This window comes from Paramisgurnus dabryanus, chromosome 9 (genome assembly GCF_030506205.2).
Source record: "Paramisgurnus dabryanus chromosome 9, PD_genome_1.1, whole genome shotgun sequence".
In the NCBI taxonomy this organism is placed as follows: Eukaryota; Metazoa; Chordata; class Actinopteri; order Cypriniformes; family Cobitidae; genus Paramisgurnus; species Paramisgurnus dabryanus.
The window spans coordinates 7,225,942-7,247,401 of NC_133345.1; the positions used below are offsets into that span (position 1 = coordinate 7,225,942).

Sequence of the window (21,460 nt, forward strand, 5' to 3'; positions counted from 1 at the left end):
TGAATTTACAGACGGCTGAAAATTTTAAATAAAATAACTAGACATACCTATCTGGGTCTGCTCCCGTTTGCTGTGATGACGGGGACTTAGTCCAAAGCACATTTTGAGGAATACTTACACATTTTACTTCTTATTTCTTTGGAATTAATTATTATTTATTTTCAATTACAAAGTATGCGATCTGATTTTTTTTAATCGCGGTGTTTGTTTTATTCCTCGTTTCTTTAGCTCACACAACATTCTACCAAAAAACAGCAGATCATTTTCTACTAGATAACTCCATACACTATGGATTAAAAATGTCCCGACTGCGAACCTGATAAAACCCAGGTAAAAAGCAAATACAAATAAACCATTTTGATTTAGCAAAAGTTTACAAATAAATGCACTCCCTGCACACAACAAGCACGTCTAGTTACCATTCATTTTTTGCGTGATTTAAGTTTCGTCGCATACATTTTGGAAGGCACACGATAAAAACAAAATAAGGCTTTTAATGTATGCAGACTTCATTCTCCGTTGAGGGCTTATCAATCATAATAAACGCTGTTAACTCTTCTCATTGAATGGTCTAAATCCAATGCTGGTAAAGAAATCAAATGTGCATTTCAACGCAACAAGCAAGCCGTAAAGCAATGGATGCAGGCAAACAAACGAGGAATAGCACATACACCACGATTAGATCATCGGGTCTCATACTTTGGAATTAATAAGAAATAATTATTCAGTCTAAAGAAATAAGAAGTAAAATGTCTAAGTATTTCTCCAAATGTGCAGACTCATTACAATAAACGGGAGCAGACACGAATAGTTATGTATGTCTCGTTATTTTATTTAAAATTGACAGCTGTCTAACATATGATATATTTTGATAAGACGAAATGCTAAAAAAATAATATAACACCAATCGACAATATATGTTATTGTTATTTTTACAAGTAAATTCATGTGTAGGAGAAAACAAAGCAGCTGTCAGTCCATACTATATTGAGTGGCCATCGTAGTGGTGCAACCTGAACGATGTCTTCCTTACTTCCGGTCAAAGGCGCCATTTTGTGAAATAGGCATATAGGTGACGCTGGAGCACGCGGCCATTGTCTCTGTTCAACAAAACAAGTGTATATATACACATACGCATATTTTTCCTCAATCAATCACCGAATACAAGGTGCAATTCGATGCCAACTGGCCCTTCTCTCTGGTTTCATGTTTGTAAGGAAAATTAAGGGGGAAATTACGATAGCATTTCAGCCAAACATTCATTCGTGCCACGCTGCTTTTCTTTGAACGAAAAAAAAAACCCTCTGCTCCCCCTACACAATTTCTTCTCCTGTTATTTTATGCTTAAAACAAGCAAATAAATCTGCCTACAGGGTAAGAAAAAATTCGTTAACTTTTCCCATAAACACTTAATTCAAGAAAAATTGTCCCACCCCACTGGCCATTTTTTATCCACAATACACATTCGATGTCTGCACGCACCATTGTCTTTGTTCAACGCAAACAATTCTGTTGCGTTTTTCTTTGAACGAAGTGCTCCGCCTAGATAATTTGACCCATATTCACATGGGTTTGTTTCTCGTTTTTTCTTTGAGAACAATCTATATAGCGCTTTCCACAATCGTTTTGGTGTTAGCTTTACGTAAAATAGAAACACAGGAAAGTACTGAGCGATGGAGAAACCACGAAGCGGAACATATTATGACCACGGATTGGCAAACAAACTGGCAACCACGCACAAAAGAAGCAAACTCTGGTTTTAAACTCACCTTATTTGTCCCCGGAAAGCGCCAGAGTCGATGCACGGAGTGGACGGAGCAAGCCTCGCTTCCATAGCCGAAGGTCAAAAATCCATTCAAACGTGTAGTCCCCGGTGTCCACTCGATTTTACCCAAAAAGCCGAGGAGCGATACCGCAATGGCATCCGGAGAAGGCGCTGGCTGTCGGGATGGAGGTTAGCGGGTCAGAGATCCGGCACTGAAGGTCTGCGTTCATTACTCACCGTGTGCATTTCACTCTATACTTGTAAAAAAACCATACAAATACATACAGAAACAGTTATCACTCATACAAAAAGAAACACGAAGGTAAAGCTTCAGTTAATTTGCTCGCTGAATGCTTTTTGCATGCACATACAAAACTGAACAAAACTGATATACTGAACAAAATAGGCCCCAAAATTGAGGAACACCAGTTGTTTAGTTAAACTGATTGAATAGCACTTTGCTTTCTATTTGTTAAATATGAAATGAGAGAATAAATTACAAATTACATTTCAATGCCTGCAGCGTGTTCATGTCCACACCACAAATAAAACCGTGTGACCCTTTTTTTTGGTTTAAAGATTGAAAGTTTCGAACCTACGCAACACTCTAAAGACAAATGCTCCTAAATAGTACCAAATAAGGGTTCTTCAGCTTGTAACCATAGCAGAACCCGTTTTTTGGGTACTATATAGAACCTTTTTATACGGTTCTATAAAGAATCTTGCCTTGAAAAATGCTCACCTCAGTGGTGCTATAAAGAACGATTAATTTATCAGCTGTCAGGAGTGACATTTTTGTTATTTATCCACTTTCTAATGTATAGCACTTGATAAGGATTAACAGTTTAAAAACAGAAATGCAAGACATCAGAAAATACATTTATTTTTTACTTTCATAACATGAGAGGTGTCATACAATAACAAATATGTGCTTTAAAATCACATTCCTAAGTTAAAAATATACATAAAAATAGATATATGGATCATTACACAAATCACTACTCAAAGGAAATATGTTAAATAACTGCTTCAATATTAATTAACAATAACGTTTGGCCAAGGCAGTCCTTGTAAATAGACATATAAATAGACAAATAAAATCATGACATATATGCCATAGAGCCTGAGATAGAGAAAAATAATAAGGAATTCTGCTTTTACTACCATCTCAGAAATATTGCCAGAATTGGAGGTTTTGTCTCAAGACAGGACTTAGAGAAACTTGTTCATGCTTTCATCACCAGCAGGGCCGATTATTGCAATGGACAATGGATTAAAAAAGTACTGTTACTTGTTTAAAAACCACTTCATGGCTACAGGCCGAAATACATGACAGATATGCTAATCGAATATGAAACCGATTACTCGGAGCAATAGGATCAGGTCATTTAGAAAAAACAGGGGTTCACTCAAAACAAGGTGCATCAGCATTTAGTTATTATCAGCTTTCAGAAGAGATCAGATGTGCTTCAACAGTAGACACTTTTAAATCTAGATTAAAAACACATCAGTTTAACTTTGCATTTACTGAATGATTTAAAACAGTACGAATAAAACAGTACAAAAGAATAAAACAGTATGAACCTTACCTGTTATAAAGGGAATGAAGCTTACGGTATGGTGCTTACCTGCAGAAATAAATAAAGTACAATAAGAACACACAGAACTTCAATTTTCAAAATTATTTTAACAATAAATGATGATTATTTTACTGGTTTACCTGTTTGCGATTACCACAGAATCCCGTCACCTGGCTGCGGTCTTCATTTGGTGAACGGTTCTTCACTCATAATTGACCTATACAAGAAATAGAGAAGAATAATAAGCAATTCTGCTTTTACATGTAGATGTGTGCCCCAAGAACACAGACACACCGGCTCCAAAAAGTTTAAAAAGTACACATTTCTGTTATTTTAATGTGGCAAATGTGTCAGCTTTAAAAGAAGCATACATTACCTTTTAAAGAGGATGCGCACTGCGTGAAATACCTTTACTCCCAGCATAAGCAAGCAATTTTCAAAATGCTTTTAAAAGTAATGGTGATTATCTTACTTGTTTAACTGTTTGTGATTACCATGGAATCATGTCACCATCATTTTTAAGCTTGTAAAGCAAATAATGAAACATTGACTTAGTAGGAAAAAATATTTTGGAAGTATCGTGATAAATGATGAAGAAAATATTTTGCAAAGTGATGGTTAGCACACGGTTGATGGTACCTAATAAATTCCATCATATTTTTTTTATTCCTACTATGGAAGTCAATGGTGACTATCTGCTGTGGGTTTACCATCATTCCTCAAAATACCTTCTTTTGTGTTACTCAGAAAAAAACTAATCCTCGTGTTGTTGTAAGCCTGTATGCATGAGTAAATGATGACAGAATTATCATCATAAATTGAAATATCCCTTTAAACTGTATTTCCCCCCCTTAAACCTAAACTTATTTTCTTACGGCAAGTCATTTAGGTAATCAAGAAAATACTTTACCCGTTGTCTTTGTGAGTTAAACAAATACAGCTACGCTTCCAGGTCTGTCGACGTTGCTGTGGTTTTTCGACAGCTGTATTATGAAGGGTAGCGAATGAATGAATACATTGCAAAAAATCATTTCTTACTTGTTATTTCGAACTGTTTTCACTGTACAAATATCTAGAAAGTCTTAAAATAAGATGCATTTTTTGATGAGCAAAATGCCCTAAGAAAATAAGCCTAGCCTTTAGGGAGAAAAAAACTCAAAATTTAAGCGAATTTGGGCTTAAAACAAGCAAATAAATCTGCCAAAGGGGTAAGAAACAAATCTAGATATAAACACTTAATTCAAGAAAAATTGTCGTAGCCCATTGGCAGATTTGTTGGCTTGTTTAATGTACATGCATGTACAATATTTCAATTTGTCTTGTATTTATTAGCATTTTGTATTGCCCAACGCTGTCTATGTTGTTTAACTGTTGTCATTTTCTTATAAAAGCCTTTATAATTTATTAGTTTGGATGATTGCCATTCCCGAGAACCTCTTATATTGGAAATAAAAGAATCATCTAAGCATTATTTTGTTGACTGTCTCTTAGACATGTAGCCGTTTGATTGTGGTTCTATTTAATGGCTAGTCTATTCTTTTGGAATGGTCAAACGTCTATTAGATTTTCACTGACAGCCCAAATTAAGCCTTGTTTTAGCCTAGACACATATTCGCTGTCTATTAGAAATTATGTAGTCGTTGAATAGCCGCTTTTTTGATGACTAATGTATTCTTGGGCCGTGGTTAGACGTCTCTTGGATTTTACGTAAAACGACAAAAGAATCTATTTTTAACACATAGGTCAGGGGAGAGCGCGAACGCAGTCCCCCACTATCAGAAATTTTGCAGTCGAGATTCCCACATTTGGGGAATTCGCAAAGGGTCAGCACAACCGGAGTGCAATGGCTGAGCCTCGCCCTGGGTGAACCACCTTCATGATCATGGTGTCTCCCCTGCCAGGTAAGTATGAGCGACACCCTTTGAGGCCAGACGGCCGCATCTTCCTGTGACCGATCACATCAACGGCGCCCCCGAAGGCCGTCCGACTAACATTTCATTACTGTGTGTGACCAGGTGGAAAGCGCACGAAGCCACGTCTGAGACCAAACATTCTTCGAGATCTACCCTATTTTTATTCCGTTTCCAGCCCGGTTGAACCGTGTAGAGTGAAATATGTGAAACAATTTCAATCAAATGGATTTAAATTGCGCATTCAAATATATGGTTTCGTTATTACAAAGTAACTTTACGTGGAATAGAAACAAAGAAATGTACAGAGCAATCAAGAAACAACGAAAGCATAGCAATTTTAGAACGTGGATAAATAAAAACACAGGGCTCAATGACTTACCCGTTGTCGTTGTGAGTTAAACAAGTACAGCTATGCTTCCAGGTCTGTCGACGTTGCTGTGGATTTTCGACAGCTGTAGTTGCTGTGGATTTTCGACAGCTGTAGTATGAAGGGTAGTGAAAAAAGTTTTCAGGTGTTTTTAACATTCCAATCGGCCTCTTTCGCTTTTGTTGCACCTTCAGCTGTGTCGAGGATGTTTAATTCGTCCTCGGATCACCACCACAAACTTGTAAAGAAAATAATTAAATACATTACAAAAACATTTCTTTATCAGCGTGTTCATTTCCACGCAAGCTTTTCGTTAAACCAATAAAGCCAACGAAAACACAGCAATTTTAAAACACACGTATTAGAAAAAACACCGTCATTCACGCACAAAAGAAGCAAATTCTTTTTTTGTATTTGACTTATTTGTCCCCGAGAAGGGGAGCGCACCATTCATGGAAACACTGCAATACCATGTTGATGCATGGAGTGGAAGGAGCAAGCTCCGCTTCCATTTCCGAAGGTCAAAAATCCATTTAACATATAGTCTCCGGATAGGAGACGTATCAGACATTAAACTGATAAGAACAGATTTTTTTTTTTTTTTTTTCTATTTTTGTTTATTGAAACAAGATCATCATATAAATAACAGCACATGCTGTAAACAAGTCAGGTTACATAAAACATTTTATACCCCTGCACATGCAGGTCTAAAAACAAAAAATAGATCTGAAATAAAACATAATTTTAATGAGGATTAAAAACGCAATTTAAATCCTGAAACTCTAAAACACAAAATATAAGATATCCACATGCTATTTAAAAGCACCTCTATACAATTTATGTTATCTTTAAAACCATTAAAAATAACTACAGTTCAATATACTTAATTTTTTAGAATAACATTAGCTATTTGCAAGTGCTTCCAGTGTGTTTTAAGAACCAGGATAAAAAACAGTGTTAAAATAGCATTTAAAACAGTAATTTGTAAGCCTGTCACTCCACCCTTTTGAGTGGGGGGTGAAAAGTTGATGTGTAGCTTCAAATTAATATAACTTTGGCATTTTTTGGTCTAAAAGACTAATCTTGGTCTTGTTTTAAAGAAGACAATGGAAGGTTTTTCACTGATGTTTCTGGATGTGAAAATATTTAACAGAAAAATTGTTATAGCAGTTTAAATTTATAATAATAATTAAAAATAATGCAAAAACATATTAATTTGATAAATAAAATTATAAAAATGAAAATGTTTCACAAAAGTTATAATGTAAACATGAGGCCATATGTCTCAAGCAGTTGTGATCCAAATTTTAAGTTAAAATCACAAAAAATGAGGTTTGTGTAACACTTTTAGTGGTTTTACCAACAACGGCCACTAGATGTCAACGGTTTGCTGCATTCTCTTGTCACAAATTGATGAAATACTATCACTGCATTATTATAACTGCTAAAACGTTTTGAAATATGAAAACTACATTCTTAGAGCTTTCCAATGATATATAGTTTGTCAACATTTTTGAAGATTTATAATATGATATTAGAATTATGAAAATATAAAATTAATATGCATTCCTATGGGGGGTGGGGTCATGTATCTAAAATCTGTCACTACATTATGTCTATCATCAGATGACCTTGAAATATAAAAACTACATTCTGAGAGCTTTCCAGTGATATATAGTTTATCAAGATTTTTTAGGTTTAGAGTAGGGGTTTAGTGCTAGACATATGTAAAAACAAATTGGGCCTACATGTAGGCCTGTGACCTTTTAGAAATTGACTCTCACTACGTCATTTCTCTCCCAAAATTTTGATGAAATATGAAAACTACACTCTAAGAGCTTTCCAAAGATATATAGTTTGTCAAGATATTTTAGGTTTAGAACAGGGTATTAGTGCTATTTATATGTAAAAACAAATTGGGTCCACCTGTGGCCCGTGACATTTTAGAAACTGACTCTGACTACGTCATAATTTTCCAAAAATTGTGATGAAATATGAAAACTACACTCTTAGAGCTTTCCAAAGATACATAGTTTGTCAAGATTTTTAGGTTTAGGATAGGGTATTAGTGTTATAAATATGCAAAAACAATGTGGGCCCGCTTGAGGGCCCGTGACCTTTTAGAAAATGACTCACACTATGTCAATATTTTCCCAAAATGATGCTGACAAATGAAAACTACACTCTTAGAGCTTTCCATTGATATACAGTTTGTCATGATTGGATAAAAATTCATATGCAAAACACTGAAGTAATTGTAGGCATCCCACCGGTGGGACAATGCCATTTAGCAGTACATAAATGTTTTGAGGCGCACTCTCTTTAAAATTGAATCAATTACTCTCCCTACATAATTTATTTTATAAAACACTGCTGAAATATGTATTCTAGAGGCTTAGACCTTTCCAAAAATATATAGTTTGTCATGATTCAATAAACATTTACATCCAAAATATTGAAGTAAACCTAGGTGTTCCTCTACAGGAACAGTGTTAAAAACAGAAATGCAAGACATCAGAAAATACATTTATTTTTTACTTTCATAACATGAGAGGTGTCATACAATAACAAATATGTGCTTTAAAATCACATTCCTAAGTTAAAAATATACATAAAAATAGATATATGGATCATTACACAAATCACTACTCAAAGGAAATATGTTAAATAACTGCTTCAATATTAATTAACAATAACGTTTGGCCAAGGCAGTCCTTGTAAATAGACATATAAATAGACAAATAAAATCATGACATATATGCCATAGAGCCTGAGATAGAGAAAAATAATAAGGAATTCTGCTTTTACTACCATCTCAGAAATATTGCCAGAATTGGAGGTTTTGTCTCAAGACAGGACTTAGAGAAACTTGTTCATGCTTTCATCACCAGCAGGGCCGATTATTGCAATGGACAATGGATTAAAAAAGTACTGTTACTTGTTTAAAAACCACTTCATGGCTACAGGCCGAAATACATGACAGATATGCTAATCGAATATGAAACCGATTACTCGGAGCAATAGGATCAGGTCATTTAGAAAAAACAGGGGTTCACTCAAAACAAGGTGCATCAGCATTTAGTTATTATCAGCTTTCAGAAGAGATCAGATGTGCTTCAACAGTAGACACTTTTAAATCTAGATTAAAAACACATCAGTTTAACTTTGCATTTACTGAATGATTTAAAACAGTACGAATAAAACAGTACAAAAGAATAAAACAGTATGAACCTTACCTGTTATAAAGGGAATGAAGCTTACGGTATGGTGCTTACCTGCAGAAATAAATAAAGTACAATAAGAACACACAGAACTTCAATTTTCAAAATTATTTTAACAATAAATGATGATTATTTTACTGGTTTACCTGTTTGCGATTACCACAGAATCCCGTCACATGGCTGCGGTCTTCATTTGGTGAACGGTTCTTCACTCATAATTGACCTATACAAGAAATAGAGAAGAATAATAAGCAATTCTGCTTTTACATGTAGATGTGTGCCCCAAGAACACAGACACACCGGCTCCAAAAAGTTTAAAAAGTACACATTTCTGTTATTTTAATGTGACAAATGTGTCAGCTTTAAAAGAAGCATACATTACCTTTTAAAGAGGATGCGCACTGCGTGAAATACCTTTACTCCCAGCATAAGCAAGCAATTTTCAAAATGCTTTTAAAAGTAATGGTGATTATCTTACTTGTTTAACTGTTTGTGATTACCATGGAATCATGTCACCATCATTTTTAAGCTTGTAAAGCAAATAATGAAACATTGACTTAGTAGGAAAAAATATTTTGGAAGTATCGTGATAAATGATGAAGAAAATATTTTGCAAAGTGATGGTTAGCACACGGTTGATGGTACCTAATAAATTCCATCATATTTTTTTTATTCCTACTATGGAAGTCAATGGTGACTATCTGCTGTGGGTTTACCATCATTCCTCAAAATACCTTCTTTTGTGTTACTCAGAAAAAAACTAATCCTCGTGTTGTTGTAAGCCTGTATGCATGAGTAAATGATGACAGAATTATCATCATAAATTGAAATATCCCTTTAAACTGTATTTCCCCCCCTTAAACCTAAACTTATTTTCTTACGGCAAGTCATTTAGGTAATCAAGAAAATACTTTACCCGTTGTCTTTGTGAGTTAAACAAATACAGCTACGCTTCCAGGTCTGTCGACGTTGCTGTGGTTTTTCGACAGCTGTATTATGAAGGGTAGCGAATGAATGAATACATTGCAAAAAATCATTTCTTACTTGTTATTTCGAACTGTTTTCACTGTACAAATATCTAGAAAGTCTTAAAATAAGATGCATTTTTTGATGAGCAAAATGCCCTAAGAAAATAAGCCTAGCCTTTAGGGAGAAAAAAACTCAAAATTTAAGCGAATTTGGGCTTAAAACAAGCAAATAAATCTGCCAAAGGGGTAAGAAACAAATCTAGATATAAACACTTAATTCAAGAAAAATTGTCGTAGCCCATTGGCAGATTTGTTGGCTTGTTTAATGTACATGCATGTACAATATTTCAATTTGTCTTGTATTTATTAGCATTTTGTATTGCCCAACGCTGTCTATGTTGTTTAACTGTTGTCATTTTCTTATAAAAGCCTTTATAATTTATTAGTTTGGATGATTGCCATTTCCGAGAACCTCTTATATTGGAAATAAAAGAATCATCTAAGCATTATTTTGTTGACTGTCTCTTAGACATGTAGCCGTTTGATTGTGGTTCTATTTAATGGCTAGTCTATTCTTTTGGAATGGTCAAACGTCTATTAGATTTTCACTGACAGCCCAAATTAAGCCTTGTTTTAGCCTAGACACATATTCGCTGTCTATTAGAAATTATGTAGTCGTTGAATAGCCGCTTTTTTGATGACTAATGTATTCTTGGGCCGTGGTTAGACGTCTCTTGGATTTTACGTAAAACGACAAAAGAATCTATTTTTAACACATAGGTCAGGGGAGAGCGCGAACGCAGTCCCCCACTATCAGAAATTTTGCAGTCGAGATTCCCACATTTGGGGAATTCGCAAAGGGTCAGCACAACCGGAGTGCAATGGCTGAGCCTCGCCCTGGGTGAACCACCTTCATGATCATGGTGTCTCCCCTGCCAGGTAAGTATGAGCGACACCCTTTGAGGCCAGACGGCCGCATCTTCCTGTGACCGATCACATCAACGGCGCCCCCGAAGGCCGTCCGACTAACATTTCATTACTGTGTGTGACCAGGTGGAAAGCGCACGAAGCCACGTCTGAGACCAAACATTCTTCGAGATCTACCCTATTTTTATTCCGTTTCCAGCCCGGTTGAACCGTGTAGAGTGAAATATGTGAAACAATTTCAATCAAATGGATTTAAATTGCGCATTCAAATATATGGTTTCGTTATTACAAAGTAACTTTACGTGGAATAGAAACAAAGAAATGTACAGAGCAATCAAGAAACAACGAAAGCATAGCAATTTTAGAACGTGGATAAATAAAAACACAGGGCTCAATGACTTACCCGTTGTCGTTGTGAGTTAAACAAGTACAGCTATGCTTCCAGGTCTGTCGACGTTGCTGTGGATTTTCGACAGCTGTAGTTGCTGTGGATTTTCGACAGCTGTAGTATGAAGGGTAGTGAAAAAAGTTTTCAGGTGTTTTTAACATTCCAATCGGCCTCTTTCGCTTTTGTTGCACCTTCAGCTGTGTCGAGGATGTTTAATTCGTCCTCGGATCACCACCACAAACTTGTAAAGAAAATAATTAAATACATTACAAAAACATTTCTTTATCAGCGTGTTCATTTCCACGCAAGCTTTTCGTTAAACCAATAAAGCCAACGAAAACACAGCAATTTTAAAACACACGTATTAGAAAAAACACCGTCATTCACGCACAGAAGAAGCAAATTCTTTTTTTGTATTTGACTTATTTGTCCCCGAGAAGGGGAGCGCACCATTCATGGAAACACTGCAATACCATGTTGATGCATGGAGTGGAAGGAGCAAGCTCCGCTTCCATTTCCGAAGGTCAAAAATCCATTTAACATATAGTCTCCGGATAGGAGACGTATCAGACATTAAACTGATAAGAACAGATACTACACTTGATCTTAGCCAAAAGGCCGAGAAGCGATACCGGAATAGACGCAGCCAAAGGGGGAGCCGGCGAAGGCGCTGGCTTTTGGGGTGGAGGCTAGCGGGCATTTAACTCTATACGTTACAGAGGTAGAACGTTGAGCTAGCAGATCAGAAGTTCATGTTTTCTAAACCCATGCAGAAAACACACACAAACTGTTGGGAAAAAGCAGTCATCGCTTAACCAAACAGAAACATGAAGTAAAGCTTCAGTTAATTTGCTTGCAGCTTGCAGATCCAATACGTCGATCGTAAAGGTAATGCCGGTAGATCGCACATACCTTAACTGTGTATGCTGCTCCACGCCTCCACGAGCTTCGGGAAACAGAGCGCAAAATTGTCATTATGGTCTTGGATTAACTGTGAAACATGCTTTGCCTTTCTTCTCAAATGTGTTTTCATAAATCTTACGCTGTCCGCTGCAGCTCAGTCGTCTAACTTCTGAAATTTACCAGGATGCGCATTTTTTCCTTGATGCAGGAACTGATCCACGCTCATGAGAGAGAGAGAGAGAGAGAGAGAGAGAGAGAGAGAGAGAGAGAGAATTTAGAATTTTCAAAAAACCTTTATTATAAATTAAAACATTTTCATAACCTCAAATCAGAAAAAACAAAGGGGAATATATATATATATATATATATATATATATATATATATAGTAACGGAAATAACAAAAAATAAGCCAACATAGGAGCAAAGACCAAATCATCTTCAATAACCAGACACAGAGCTCCTCCATAATACCAAATCAATTCAAAAGAAAGAAGATCATTCATTGCTTTTAAGTATCTAAAACCAATAAGGATTCTAGATTTAACTTATTTTAAAAACTGCTAATATATCATGGCTTCCAGGTCTGTCAACGTTGCTGTGGTTTTTCGACAGCTGTAATATGAAGGGTAGAGTGAAAAAAAAATGTTTAAGTGTTTTGAACATCCCAATCTGTTCGTTTACTTAGTATTTTATTCATGTTTTCGAGTTAAAAAATAATTCTTAAATCAAGATACATTTACTTAATAAGCAAAGTGGCTTAGAATTTAAGTCTTGTTTACTGAAATAAATTCTAAAATGTAATAGGTTAAGGCTTAAAACAAGTAAAAATATCTGCCAGTGGGGTAAGAAAAATAAACCTAAATTGAGTTTATTATTGAATTAAGTTGAAACTAGAATTAAGTTTATTTTTCTTACCCCGCTGGCAGATATTTTTTACTTGTTTTAAATATAAACCTGTTGATTTTTATAATTTATTTCAATTATTACAAAGTATACGATCTGATTTTTTAATCGCGGTGTTTGTTTTATTCCTCGTTTCTTTTCCGTGCATTTGCTTTATTTATTTATTTTTGCTTGTTGCATTTAAATGCACGTTTGATTTGTTGCCACATTATTCTGTGTTAATGTATTTTTTAACATGTTTATAAACAAAAAGTGCGTTATTATAATTAATTATATGGCTGTGAATTCCCAGCAAACACAAAACGCTTTTATAACAATTTTCTATTACAATACATAATATCTTAAGCCACTTTGCTTACCAAGTAAATGTATCTCCATTTAAGAATTGTCAGATATTCACAAGAAAACAAGACAAAAACAGTAAGTAAGATATTCATTTACTTTTTTCTTTCAAACATGAATTTACAGACGGCTGAAAATTTTAAATAAAATAACTAGACATACCTATCTGGGTCTGCTCCCGTTTGCTGTGATGACGGGGACTTAGTCCAAAGCACATTTTGAGGAATACTTACACATTTTACTTCTTATTTCTTTGGAATTAATTATTATTTATTTTCAATTACAAAGTATGCGATCTGATTTTTTTTAATCGCGGTGTTTGTTTTATTCCTCGTTTCTTTAGCTCACACAACATTCTACCAAAAAACAGCAGATCATTTTCTACTAGATAACTCCATACACTATGGATTAAAAATGTCCCGACTGCGAACCTGATAAAACCCAGGTAAAAAGCAAATACAAATAAACCATTTTGATTTAGCAAAAGTTTACAAATAAATGCACTCCCTGCACACAACAAGCACGTCTAGTTACCATTCATTTTTTGCGTGATTTAAGTTTCGTCGCATACATTTTGGAAGGCACACGATAAAAACAAAATAAGGCTTTTAATGTATGCAGACTTCATTCTCCGTTGAGGGCTTATCAATCATAATAAACGCTGTTAACTCTTCTCATTGAATGGTCTAAATCCAATGCTGGTAAAGAAATCAAATGTGCATTTCAACGCAACAAGCAAGCCGTAAAGCAATGGATGCAGGCAAACAAACGAGGAATAGCACATACACCACGATTAGATCATCGGGTCTCATACTTTGGAATTAATAAGAAATAATTATTCAGTCTAAAGAAATAAGAAGTAAAATGTCTAAGTATTTCTCCAAATGTGCAGACTCATTACAATAAACGGGAGCAGACACGAATTATGTATGTCTCGTTATTTTATTTAAAATTGACAGCTGTCTAACATATGATATATTTTGATAAGACGAAATGCTAAAAAAATAATATAACACCAATCGACAATATATGTTATTGTTATTTTTACAAGTAAATTCATGTGTAGGAGAAAACAAAGCAGCTGTCAGTCCATACTATATTGAGTGGCCATCGTAGTGGTGCAACCTGAACGATGTCTTCCTTACTTCCGGTCAAAGGCGCCATTTTGTGAAATAGGCATATAGGTGACGCTGGAGCACGCGGCCATTGTCTCTGTTCAACAAAACAAGTGTATATATACACATACGCATATTTTTCCTCAATCAATCACCGAATACAAGGTGCAATTCGATGCCAACTGGCCCTTCTCTCTGGTTTCATGTTTGTAAGGAAAATTAAGGGGGAAATTACGATAGCATTTCAGCCAAACATTCATTCGTGCCACGCTGCTTTTCTTTGAACGAAAAAAAAAACCCTCTGCTCCCCCTACACAATTTCTTCTCCTGTTATTTTATGCTTAAAACAAGCAAATAAATCTGCCTACAGGGTAAGAAAAAATTCGTTAACTTTTCCCATAAACACTTAATTCAAGAAAAATTGTCCCACCCCACTGGCCATTTTTTATCCACAATACACATTCGATGTCTGCACGCACCATTGTCTTTGTTCAACGCAAACAATTCTGTTGCGTTTTTCTTTGAACGAAGTGCTCCGCCTAGATAATTTGACCCATATTCACATGGGTTTGTTTCTCGTTTTTTCTTTGAGAACAATCTATATAGCGCTTTCCACAATCGTTTTGGTGTTAGCTTTACGTAAAATAGAAACACAGAAAAGTACTGAGCGATGGAGAAACCACGAAGCGGAACATATTATGACCACGGATTGGCAAACAAACTGGCAACCACGCACAAAAGAAGCAAACTCTGGTTTTAAACTCACCTTATTTGTCCCCGGAAAGCGCCAGAGTCGATGCACGGAGTGGACGGAGCAAGCCTCGCTTCCATAGCCGAAGGTCAAAAATCCATTCAAACGTGTAGTCCCCGGTGTCCACTCGATTTTACCCAAAAAGCCGAGGAGCGATACCGCAATGGCATCCGGAGAAGGCGCTGGCTGTCGGGATGGAGGTTAGCGGGTCAGAGATCCGGCACTGAAGGTCTGCGTTCATTACTCACCGTGTGCATTTCACTCTATACTTGTAAAAAAACCATACAAATACATACAGAAACAGTTATCACTCATACAAAAAGAAACACGAAGGTAAAGCTTCAGTTAATTTGCTCGCTGAATGCTTTTTGCATGCACATACAAAACTGAACAAAACTGATATACTGAACAAAATAGGCCCCAAAATTGAGGAACACCAGTTGTTTAGTTAAACTGATTGAATAGCACTTTGCTTTCTATTTGTTAAATATGAAATGAGAGAATAAATTACAAATTACATTTCAATGCCTGCAGCGTGTTCATGTCCACACCACAAATAAAACCGTGTGACCCTTTTTTTTGGTTTAAAGATTGAAAGTTTCGAACCTACGCAACACTCTAAAGACAAATGCTCCTAAATAGTACCAAATAAGGGTTCTTCAGCTTGTAACCATAGCAGAACCCGTTTTTTTGGTACTATATAGAACCTTTTTATACGGTTCTATAAAGAATCTTGCCTTGAAAAATGCTCACCTCAGTGGTGCTATAAAGAACGATTAATTTATCAGCTGTCAGGAGTGACATTTTTGTTATTTATCCACTTTCTAATGTATAGCACTTGATAAGGATTAACAGTTTAAAAACAGAAATGCAAGACATCAGAAAATACATTTATTTTTTACTTTCATAACATGAGAGGTGTCATACAATAACAAATATGTGCTTTAAAATCACATTCCTAAGTTAAAAATATACATAAAAATAGATATATGGATCATTACACAAATCACTACTCAAAGGAAATATGTTAAATAACTGCTTCAATATTAATTAACAATAACGTTTGGCCAAGGCAGTCCTTGTAAATAGACATATAAATAGACAAATAAAATCATGACATATATGCCATAGAGCCTGAGATAGAGAAAAATAATAAGGAATTCTGCTTTTACTACCATCTCAGAAATATTGCCAGAATTGGAGGTTTTGTCTCAAGACAGGACTTAGAGAAACTTGTTCATGCTTTCATCACCAGCAGGGCCGATTATTGCAATGGACAATGGATTAAAAAAGTACTGTTACTTGTTTAAAAACCACTTCATGGCTACAGGCCGAAATACATGACAGATATGCTAATCGAATATGAAACCGATTACTCGGAGCAATAGGATCAGGTCATTTAGAAAAAACAGGGGTTCACTCAAAACAAGGTGCATCAGCATTTAGTTATTATCAGCTTTCAGAAGAGATCAGATGTGCTTCAACAGTAGACACTTTTAAATCTAGATTAAAAACACATCAGTTTAACTTTGCATTTACTGAATGATTTAAAACAGTACGAATAAAACAGTACAAAAGAATAAAACAGTATGAACCTTACCTGTTATAAAGGGAATGAAGCTTACGGTATGGTGCTTACCTGCAGAAATAAATAAAGTACAATAAGAACACACAGAACTTCAATTTTCAAAATTATTTTAACAATAAATGATGATTATTTTACTGGTTTACCTGTTTGCGATTACCACAGAATCCCGTCACCTGGCTGCGGTCTTCATTTGGTGAACGGTTCTTCACTCATAATTGACCTATACAAGAAATAGAGAAGAATAATAAGCAATTCTGCTTTTACATGTAGATGTGTGCCCCAAGAACACAGACACACCGGCTCCAAAAAGTTTAAAAAGTACACATTTCTGTTATTTTAATGTGGCAAATGTGTCAGCTTTAAAAGAAGCATACATTACCTTTTAAAGAGGATGCGCACTGCGTGAAATACCTTTACTCCCAGCATAAGCAAGCAATTTTCAAAATGCTTTTAAAAGTAATGGTGATTATCTTACTTGTTTAACTGTTTGTGATTACCATGGAATCATGTCACCATCATTTTTAAGCTTGTAAAGCAAATAATGAAACATTGACTTAGTAGGAAAAAATATTTTGGAAGTATCGTGATAAATGATGAAGAAATATTTTTTTTATTCCTACTATGGAAGTCAATGGTGACTATCTGCTGTGGGTTTACCATCATTCCTCAAAATACCTTCTTTTGTGTTACTCAGAAAAAAACTAATCCTCGTGTTGTTGTAAGCCTGTATGCATGAGTAAATGATGACAGAATTATCATCATAAATTGAAATATCCCTTTAAACTGTATTTCCCCCTCTTAAACCTAAACTTATTTTCTTACGGCAAGTCATTTAGGTAATCAAGAAAATACTTTACCCGTTGTCTTTGTGAGTTAAACAAATACAGCTACGCTTCCAGGTCTGTCGACGTTGCTGTGGTTTTTCGACAGCTGTATTATGAAGGGTAGCGAATGAATGAATACATTGCAAAAAATCATTTCTTACTTGTTATTTCGAACTGTTTTCACTGTACAAATATCTAGAAAGTCTTAAAATAAGATGCATTTTTTGATGAGCAAAATGCCCTAAGAAAATAAGCCTAGCCTTTAGGGAGAAAAAAACTCAAAATTTAAGCGAATTTGGGCTTAAAACAAGCAAATAAATCTGCCAAAGGGGTAAGAAACAAATCTAGATATAAACACTTAATTCAAGAAAAATTGTCGTAGCCCATTGGCAGATTTGTTGGCTTGTTTAATGTACATGCATGTACAATATTTCAATTTGTCTTGTATTTATTAGCATTTTGTATTGCCCAACGCTGTCTATGTTGTTTAACTGTTGTCATTTTCTTATAAAAGCCTTTATAATTTATTAGTTTGGATGATTGCCATTCCCGAGAACCTCTTATATTGGAAATAAAAGAATCATCTAAGCATTATTTTGTTGACTGTCTCTTAGACATGTAGCCGTTTGATTGTGGTTCTATTTAATGGCTAGTCTATTCTTTTGGAATGGTCAAACGTCTATTAGATTTTCACTGACAGCCCAAATTAAGCCTTGTTTTAGCCTAGACACATATTCGCTGTCTATTAGAAATTATGTAGTCGTTGAATAGCCGCTTTTTTGATGACTAATGTATTCTTGGGCCGTGGTTAGACGTCTCTTGGATTTTACGTAAAACGACAAAAGAATCTATTTTTAACACATAGGTCAGGGGAGAGCGCGAACGCAGTCCCCCACTATCAGAAATTTTGCAGTCGAGATTCCCACATTTGGGGAATTCGCAAAGGGTCAGCACAACCGGAGTGCAATGGCTGAGCCTCGCCCTGGGTGAACCACCTTCATGATCATGGTGTCTCCCCTGCCAGGTAAGTATGAGCGACACCCTTTGAGGCCAGACGGCCGCATCTTCCTGTGACCGATCACATCAACGGCGCCCCCGAAGGCCGTCCGACTAACATTTCATTACTGTGTGTGACCAGGTGGAAAGCGCACGAAGCCACGTCTGAGACCAAACATTCTTCGAGATCTACCCTATTTTTATTCCGTTTCCAGCCCGGTTGAACCGTGTAGAGTGAAATATGTGAAACAATTTCAATCAAATGGATTTAAATTGCGCATTCAAATATATGGTTTCGTTATTACAAAGTAACTTTACGTGGAATAGAAACAAAGAAATGTACAGAGCAATCAAGAAACAACGAAAGCATAGCAATTTTAGAACGTGGATAAATAAAAACACAGGGCTCAATGACTTACCCGTTGTCGTTGTGAGTTAAACAAGTACAGCTATGCTTCCAGGTCTGTCGACGTTGCTGTGGATTTTCGACAGCTGTAGTTGCTGTGGATTTTCGACAGCTGTAGTATGAAGGGTAGTGAAAAAAGTTTTCAGGTGTTTTTAACATTCCAATCGGCCTCTTTCGCTTTTGTTGCACCTTCAGCTGTGTCGAGGATGTTTAATTCGTCCTCGGATCACCACCACAAACTTGTAAAGAAAATAATTAAATACATTACAAAAACATTTCTTTATCAGCGTGTTCATTTCCACGCAAGCTTTTCGTTAAACCAATAAAGCCAACGAAAACACAGCAATTTTAAAACACACGTATTAGAAAAAACACCGTCATTCACGCACAAAAGAAGCAAATTCTTTTTTTGTATTTGACTTATTTGTCCCCGAGAAGGGGAGCGCACCATTCATGGAAACACTGCAATACCATGTTGATGCATGGAGTGGAAGGAGCAAGCTCCGCTTCCATTTCCGAAGGTCAAAAATCCATTTAACATATAGTCTCCGGATAGGAGACGTATCAGACATTAAACTGATAAGAACAGATACTACACTTGATCTTAGCCAAAAGGCCGAGAAGCGATACCGGAATAGACGCAGCCAAAGGGGGAGCCGGCGAAGGCGCTGGCTTTTGGGGTGGAGGCTAGCGGGCATTTAACTCTATACGTTACAGAGGTAGAACGTTGAGCTAGCAGATCAGAAGTTCATGTTTTCTAAACCCATGCAGAAAACACACACAAACTGTTGGGAAAAAGCAGTCATCGCTTAACCAAACAGAAACATGAAGTAAAGCTTCAGTTAATTTGCTTGCAGCTTGCAGATCCAATACGTCGATCGTAAAGGTAATGCCGGTAGATCGCACATACCTTAACTGTGTATGCTGCTCCACGCCTCCACGAGCTTCGGGAAACAGAGCGCAAAATTGTCATTATGGTCTTGGATTAACTGTGAAACATGCTTTGCCTTTCTTCTCAAATGTGTTTTCATAAATCTTACGCTGTCCGCTGCAGCTCAGTCGTCTAACTTCTGAACTTTACCAGGATGCGCATTTTTTCCTTGATGCAGGAACTGATCCACGCTCATGAGAGAGAGAGAGAGAGAGAGAGAGAGAGAGAGAGAGAGAGAGAATTTAGAATTTTCAAAAAACCTTTATTACAAATTAAAACATTTTCATAACCTCAAATCAGAAAAAACAAAGGGGAAATATATATATATATATATATATATATATATATATATATATATATATATATAGTAACGGAAATAACAAAAAATAAGCCAACATAGGAGCAAAGACCAAATCATCTTCAATAACCAGACACAGAGCTCCTCCATAATACCAAATCAATTCAAAAGAAAGAAGATCATTCATTGCTTTTAAGTATCTAAAACCAATAAGGATTCTAGATTTAACTTATTTTAAAAACTGCTAATATATCATGGCTTCCAGGTCTGTCAACGTTGCTGTGGTTTTTCGACAGCTGTAATATGAAGGGTAGAGTGAAAAAAAAATGTTTAAGTGTTTTGAACATCCCAATCTGTTCGTTTACTTAGTATTTTATTCATGTTTTCGAGTTAAAAAATAATTCTTAAATCAAGATACATTTACTTAATAAGCAAAGTGGCTTAGAATTTAAGTCTTGTTTACTGAAATAAATTCTAAAATGTAATAGGTTAAGGCTTAAAACAAGTAAAAATATCTGCCAGTGGGGTAAGAAAAATAAACCTAAATTGAGTTTATTATTGAATTAAGTTGAAACTAGAATTAAGTTTATTTTTCTTACCCCGCTGGCAGATATTTTTTACTTGTTTTAAATATAAACCTGTTGATTTTTATAATTTATTTCAATTATTACAAAGTATACGATCTGATTTTTTAATCGCGGTGTTTGTTTTATTCCTCGTTTCTTTTCCGTGCATTTGCTTTATTTATTTATTTTTGCTTGTTGCATTTAAATGCACGTTTGATTTGTTGCCACATTATTCTGTGTTAATGTATTTTTTAACATGTTTATAAACAAAAAGTGCGTTATTATAATTAATTATATGGCTGTGAATTCCCAGCAAACACAAAACGCTTTTATAACAATTTTCTATTACAATACATAATATCTTAAGCCACTTTGCTTACCAAGTAAATGTATCTCCATTTAAGAATTGTCAGATATTCACAAGAAAACAAGACAAAAACAGTAAGTAAGATATTCATTTACTTTTTTCTTTCAAACATGAATTTACAGACGGCTGAAAATTTTAAATAAAATAACTAGACATACCTATCTGGGTCTGCTCCCGTTTGCTGTGATGACGGGGACTTAGTCCAAAGCACATTTTGAGGAATACTTACACATTTTACTTCTTATTTCTTTGGAATTAATTATTATTTATTTTCAATTACAAAGTATGCGATCTGATTTTTTTTAATCGCGGTGTTTGTTTTATTCCTCGTTTCTTTAGC

The 21,460-nt window shown here is 35.5% G+C and overlaps 6 non-coding genes across 6 annotated transcripts; all 6 read right to left on the reverse strand.

The window, feature by feature from the left end:
• Positions 1-5,089: 5,089 nt before the first annotated feature.
• On the reverse strand, positions 5,090-5,254 carry LOC135765754 (U1 spliceosomal RNA). The gene has a single exon (XR_010541016.1). It is a non-coding gene; the product is annotated as a U1 spliceosomal RNA (small nuclear RNA).
• An 807-nt stretch (positions 5,255-6,061) lies between these two features.
• Positions 6,062-6,257, reverse strand: LOC135765782 (U2 spliceosomal RNA). Its single transcript, XR_010541044.1, has one exon. It is a non-coding gene; the product is annotated as a U2 spliceosomal RNA (small nuclear RNA).
• Positions 6,258-10,596: 4,339 nt separating this feature from the next.
• Positions 10,597-10,761, reverse strand: LOC135765755 (U1 spliceosomal RNA). The gene has a single exon (XR_010541017.1). It is a non-coding gene; the product is annotated as a U1 spliceosomal RNA (small nuclear RNA).
• An 807-nt stretch (positions 10,762-11,568) lies between these two features.
• Positions 11,569-11,759, reverse strand: LOC135765776 (U2 spliceosomal RNA). Its single transcript, XR_010541038.1, has one exon. It is a non-coding gene; the product is annotated as a U2 spliceosomal RNA (small nuclear RNA).
• A 6,664-nt stretch (positions 11,760-18,423) lies between these two features.
• LOC135765756 (U1 spliceosomal RNA) lies at positions 18,424-18,588 on the reverse strand. The gene has a single exon (XR_010541018.1). It is a non-coding gene; the product is annotated as a U1 spliceosomal RNA (small nuclear RNA).
• An 807-nt stretch (positions 18,589-19,395) lies between these two features.
• Positions 19,396-19,586, reverse strand: LOC135765777 (U2 spliceosomal RNA). The gene has a single exon (XR_010541039.1). It is a non-coding gene; the product is annotated as a U2 spliceosomal RNA (small nuclear RNA).
• Between the last annotated feature and the right edge of the window lie 1,874 nt (positions 19,587-21,460).